Genomic DNA, 6,712 nt, shown 5'->3' with positions numbered 1-6,712 from the left:
CTGGGCAGAGAGGTATGCTTGACGGACAGTCGCCGCTTCCAATCGGAGTGCTGTGCGCAGCCTGGCCAGCTGTGGGACCCGGCTGCTAAAGCGAGGGGCGGGCCTCTCCGAAGTAGGAAGTATTCAGCCAGGCACAGGACTCGGCGGCCTGTGGAAAAAGGAAGCGCGAGCCGTGAACATGCTCACGGAGCGGGGGAGTGAGTTTTTGAAGGCAGTGTAAAGGCTGACCAGGGTTTGCCCAGATGGGCAAAAGGCCAAGCTGACCTCACTTCCGAAAACAGGGCTCTGTGGGCGGATCTATGCAGATAGGAGCCCGGGCATAATTTGGGCGCATGTGGGCGTGGCTTTGAGACTCTTCTGGGTCCTCGTTGGTTGAGGAAAATGCCCCTCCGGCCTCTGCGCACCTCCATTGGCTGGGTGAGAGGAGGCGCAACGCCTCCGCCGCTGGGACCTGCCCCTGGAGGGTGTCTGCGCCAGTTTAGAAAGAGGAGTGGGGCCGCTGCGTCTGATCTTTTTATCCCGGTTGGCGTCAGGGGGTCCTAGCCGACAATTTTAGTGTGAGGGCGAGCGCGGGTTTGGAACACGCCTTCTCCTTTGCTCTGAATGTCTCTGCTTGCGACTCCGTGTCTGTCTTTTTCTCTCTCTCTCTCTGGTTGTCTCTCTGCTCTGCATCTCTGTCTTTCTTCCCGTGTCTATGTTTGCGTATCTCTGTCTGCCCTCCTCCTTGTTCCTTCAGCTCTTTGTCTTTCTCTAGATCTTTGTGTCTCTCAGTCGTTCTTTAGTTTTCTCTCCTCCAGTATCTCGCTTTCTCTCTCTGCCTTTTTGTCGCTCTCACCTTGCTCGCTCTTGGTTTCTGGCTTCCCACTCTCTCTCCCAGGAGTGGCGCCCGTCCGGAGCCCCGCTGGGCAAAGCCCCCAGCTCCATCGCCCGCAGGATTTTCATTACGTTGGAGAATCTTAGGAGAAACAGACTCTGAGTACTCCCTCCTCAGGAGATTGAGGGGTAAACTCTCCCATCCCTTCACAACAGGGGTTCCCTGTGACTCCCTTTCCCTCAGCGTGCTCTGCTAAATTCCATGGTCGTTGTCATGTCAGCAAGAATATGCTTTTTCGTGAATTAACATCATCAGGTAAACAACTCCTCCCTCATCCATGTTCCACCAAAATACAAGACATTAAAAAACAGCTCTGGCCAAAAGAGTAGAGTGAGTTTCTCGAGTCCAGTGAATCCTGGTGAAATAGTAAGACCCTGGATTCATGTAAATACTTTTCAACCCTCATTACAGAGGATCAAGGCAACAGAGGGTATTTGAGTTCATGTATATGACTGCTATGGAGAATAATTGTGCTTACATCCCAAAATGGGCATCCCCAATGAGAAAGTCCTCGTTTGAGGTGAACTGATCAGTCTCCAGATCCTTGCCGTCTCACTGTCTGCACGAACACTTCCATATTGGGCCCCACCCGCAAGCCCAGGAAAGAGTCCCTTTCTATGCACATTTTCTTTCATGAGGTCACTAGAACATTATATTCCTAGCACTGAAAACCATATCTAGGTCTATACTTGCCCCAGGATGTCTTGAGCCTCTGGAACTGACAATTCATAACCTACTAGGAACTTGTCTATGCCTATCCTGATACATTGTGATGACTCTCACAGTGTGGGGTTTTTTCCTTCTGGACTTCCTGAATGCTAGGAAATTGAACTTGCATATATACAGTGGGAATTGGGCTGGGAAGAGGATCACAACTGTGAGCAGAAACAAGGCAAGTTGTAGTGCATTTGTGTAGTTGTATACTTGTGACTGGCTCCCTTGGTTGAGTGCGCAGTGCCTTCATTTCCCTATTACCTGCCCCCTCTTGCTGTTCCTTGCTCCTTCTGCCTTTTCTATGCCCCCTCACCTTGTTCCATGCTCTCTTCTGGTTGGTATCACTGCTCCCTGCTCCTACTTTTTTTCCCTGCCCCGTCATGCTGTTCTCTGCTCTATTTCTTCAGTCCTTGCTCTGTCACCCTATCCTTTGCCACTTCTTTAGCTTGTCACTCTTCTTGTCTTTGATACCCTTATGGGGTTGGGAACAGGAATTGGGAGAAGAGGAATGATGATCTTAGCTGCATTTATTGCATTCTTCAAATAGACTTCCACAGTGAAAAGGTTGGATGCTTTCCGAGATACATAGTTTTGAATGGAACACCCCCAGCCCTGCATTCATCAAGTTCAAAAATTGAACAAGATTAGCACCTGCCTACCCTATGGTACTAATCAATGTAAATGGAACCACAAATTTAGAGCCTTCTGCACTCCATCTGTGTCACTCAACAGGGGTCTGTCCCCATTCCCAAGCCTGCCATCCTCCCCAAGCCAACCACCTTCTTCAAATTTCTAAAATCCTCAAATTTACCAATTTATACAACCCCTTAAACACACCTAAGTCATCAACCTCCATAAAACATGCATTGTCTCCAATTCCAAAACCTCCCCAAAACCATGTAAAAAAACTATGCCTCCTCAAATCTGATAACCTCTCCCAAACCCCATCCTCACCACACCCAACAGTATTCCCCAAGCTCTCAAACTCTTCAAGCCCAAGAAAATGTCCAAAACACTTAATCTTCCCAAACACCCCAACATCCATGAATCTACCTACATCCCTAAAGCTTCCAAGTTCCACAAGTCTGCAACCTTCCAAAAAACACCAACATCTAAAACCAAACACACCAAAACCTCAATCTCCCTAAACTCACCGTTGTCCCATGCCCATCAACCTCCTCAAGCCTGATAATGTCCCATGTCCACCAACTGCCCCAAATCCACCAATATCCCTTTGCCATTCATCACTTTCAACCTGCAAACTTCCTGAACACACCACATTGCTCAAATATACCCACTGGCTCGAACACATCAAACTCTCCAAACCTCTAGCCTCTCCTAAGGCATCAACATTTCCAAACCTTCCAAGCTCCTCAAATCCCAAATTCTCCATGAGGCTCAAATCTCCATGTCCATTTAACTCCCCAAAGCCACCAATCTCATTAACTTCAAGTTTATCAAGCCCTGAACCAATCCACCAGATTCTTCAACTTGCAAAATGGCTAATTTCTTTAAAATTCTCCAAATACTCCTTTGTCCCCTGATCCCACATCATCCACAAAGCCAAAATCTCCAAGCCCATCAACATCTCCAAACCCACAATCACTCTCAATCTCCAGCCTTCCTCAAATCAACACATCCAAACTTCCCCAAAATATGAACTCTCCAATTTCTCAAAGCCTCTGGCTTCTCCAAGCAAGCAACCCTCCCCAGCATACAAAACTGCCCACATACTAGTCCCCACAATTCTAGCAGGCTACAGATGTCACCAGCCTTTCCAAACCATCCTACCTCCCCAAGACCATCAAGTACTGTCAGTTTTGAGGTGCTCTCCATGGACTGTCTCTTGCTCTGGGTACTGGTAAGAGTGGTTGTGAACCTAAAAAAATTTCACGCAGATGTACACCTATCACAAGTACAAATTTCTTTATATAGTTTGTATGTCAATAAACTTGAAAAAGTTCCTGGACTTAAAAAAAGCCCTAAGCTGTCCAGAAACTCCATCTGTACCTTCACTCAATTCCTCTTTTATACTCTTGGTCTCTCCTTCATCCAAGGGCACATCCATGTGTCTGTTCCTTCTTACCTGGAGGCACATTGTCTCTCCTTACTGGGAGCAATAAGACCCTGGGACTAAAGAGAGTGTTGGATACAGACAGCTCTGGGGTAAGACCGCAATAGGGCATGGCATAAACATTCCTTAATTTTCTTTCAAATGTATAAAGCCCTGTGGGTTGGGGTCCAGGAATAGGACTTTGGACTTGTGGAGGGTCCAGTCCTAGGTCGAAACCTTTATCCCCACAGAGGATACACACAGGCCTGGACAGTTGGTCCTGACAAGTGGCTGCAGCCCAAGGGGCAAAGCCAGGTCAAGTATCAGTGTCAGGATTGTGGTGATTTTTTCCTAGCATGCCTGTGGCATTCCTCTGTCTGTCTGGCCCAGGGAGTTGGGTGGGGAGACTGATGTCCTGTGTAGTGATAAGGGATGTGGAAGCTGCTAGTGCAGGGCAGATGGGTCAGAAGAAAGCAGAGGAGGCCCCCGTCGCATAGACAATATTAAAACTAAATCCAAACTCCTCTCCCATAAGAGGGCCTGGCCTAACCCGGGGTGAGGCTACTCTATGGCCATCCTGGGGTTAGAGTGGAGTGGGTGCATAGACACAATCACTGACCTGTGTGTAATCTCATGACTAGTCCTAGATATGCACTGGGTAGGGGAGAGCCTGGGGCAGACCACTCACAGTGTCTGCCCAGCTCTGAGAGGATGGCCCAATTGGGACCATAAGCTTTGCCTTGTGTGTGACCTCCAAAGAGCACCTGCCAGTTCATTCTTTCCTTTTTTTGTTTTTCCCCTCAGGCTTAAATGAGGTCGAACCTCATTTACAAAGCTTTGCTATCTATCGCTGCAATTTTATTCTGAATAAATATTAGTGCTAGTCATGTTTGGTATTCAGAATAACGGCTCCCTAAAAACGCCTACATCCCAATCCCCTGAACCTTTGAATATATGACCTAATGTGGTGAATGGGACTTTGTAGACATGCTTAGCTTAAGGTACTTGAGTTGAGGAGATTTACCCTGGATTATCCAGTGGCTCCATGTTCTGACATGAGTCCTTAAAAGTGGAGAACATTTCCCAAAGAATCATAAATAGTTAAGAAAATGAAGTAAGAGTCAGAGGGATTCTACATTGCTGGTTTGAATATGTACAGAGGAGGCCAAGAGCCAAGGAATACTGTCAGCCTCTGAAATTTCACAAAGTCAGGCACAGATACTCCTGTAGAGCCTCCAGAAGGGAAGGTAGCATTGTTGATACCTCAATTTTAGCCTGGTGAGACTTTTATTGTGGTTCTGATGTACGGAAGTATAAGATTATAAATTTGCGTTATTTATGTGGCTAAGGTTGTGGTATTATGTTATATACATAACAAGAGAAAACTAATACATAATAATTATGAAGAAATTAATAAAAACAATAATAATGGCAACACGCACTGAAGGATTACCATGTACCAGACACAGCTTTGTGTCTTATATGTGCTTTAAATTATTTAATGCTGTTTTCCCAAAAATCTTGGTGGACAAAATTGTTCTTATATTACTTTAAAGAATCTGAGAGACAGAGGGGATAAATGTCCTTTCCTAAGGAAATACAGCCTGGAAGGAATATATCAAACTATCCCCAGGATAGTTTGAGACCTGGCTCCATTCTCCTCAACACTGTTCCTCTCAGGGCAATTAAACAGAGACTTGTTACAAGTCTCTAGTATCTATATTTTGTCCACATTCTATTGATATACTGCTGGTGTCAGTATATCAATCAATATTGATATCAGAAGATCAGGTGAACAGATGCAGCTTCAGGAATTCGACAACAGGAAGATAATTCCATCAACGCATTCCCCTCCTCATCTCCCCACAGCACGACAGCCTTGACTGCTGTGGTTGAGGGAATCAGGAGGGTCTCAGAGGTCCAGCAAGTCCTGGTGACATGTCAGGACTCTTTTTCCCCACCCCACCAAAGTTCTTCAGTTTCCTTTCTTTCACACGCTTTCTCCTCATACATGATTAAAAGGCCTGAGGGACAATATGATATCTTCAAATTAGCTAAGTCAGTGATTCTGTGTTCTAAAGCCAACAAGGTTGGCTTTCCAACAAAGATTTCCTCACACAGGGCATGTTGACCCTTGCCACGTTTCTTGTCGTATTAACTATCAGAATGGACCCCGGCAACTGGGGCCCCATGTGTGCCCCGAGTCACACAGGATGCCCCACTCCAGGAATTCCACCCACTGAATTACCCCCTGGTGGTTGTATTTACAGAACTGGCAGTCCTTGGCTCCTTCTGTACCTGCCTCAGGGTTTCTGAGCCTCTGGGACTGACCACCTATGACCTCCAAGCAGTGTGCGCTGGGCGGTGGACATCTGGACGCACTGTGCTGACCCTTCTGCTATTGCATCTGTTCCTCCATGGTGATTTGGATACGAATAAATTACACTTGACCGAGTGTGATATGATTTCTTGGGGAGAGGTCAACCAAGATCAGAAACAAGATTTTGTTTTGAAAGAAACTATAGAGAAGAATGTAGCTCTAGTTTAAGCAGCCTCTCGGCAGGTCCTACAGTGAAGCCCTGGGGTTGATTTTTACTTATTGTCTGTTTCTTCTCCATTTCTTGCTCCCTTAACCTGAGCAGTGCTCCTTTTCTCCACTCTTGGCCCATCCCCTGTGCTCTCACACCTGCCACATTTCTTTATTCCAAATGGAACGGGACTCAAGGAAGAAGGAATGGGGGGTCAACTTGCTGAGGTTTTTCTACTTCCCAAATTATTATGGCACTTATATGACTGAAGTCAGTATCATAATACAATGGTGCTGTTGTCCCTCTATCCTCCCTGATGGCTTGCTGTTCTCACACACTTGTATTAGACCAGTATTTGCATCTCCTGGTAACAGGCCTCAACATATCCTCCAATTCTCCCATGTCATGCCATCTCATGGACATCCAAAGATCTCAAGACCATGAACTCCCAAAGAACACCTAGTCATGCAACCCATGAGCCTCCCCAAGCATTTCAAATATTATCTTTATGGGTGTTCTTCATGACTTGCTCTTGATCTGAGT

Source organism: Diceros bicornis, chromosome 32 (assembly GCF_020826845.1).
Source record: "Diceros bicornis minor isolate mBicDic1 chromosome 32, mDicBic1.mat.cur, whole genome shotgun sequence".
In the NCBI taxonomy this organism is placed as follows: Eukaryota; Metazoa; Chordata; class Mammalia; order Perissodactyla; family Rhinocerotidae; genus Diceros; species Diceros bicornis.
The sequence above is the reverse complement of the archived record's forward strand: the minus strand, read 5'-3'. Positions refer to the sequence as shown.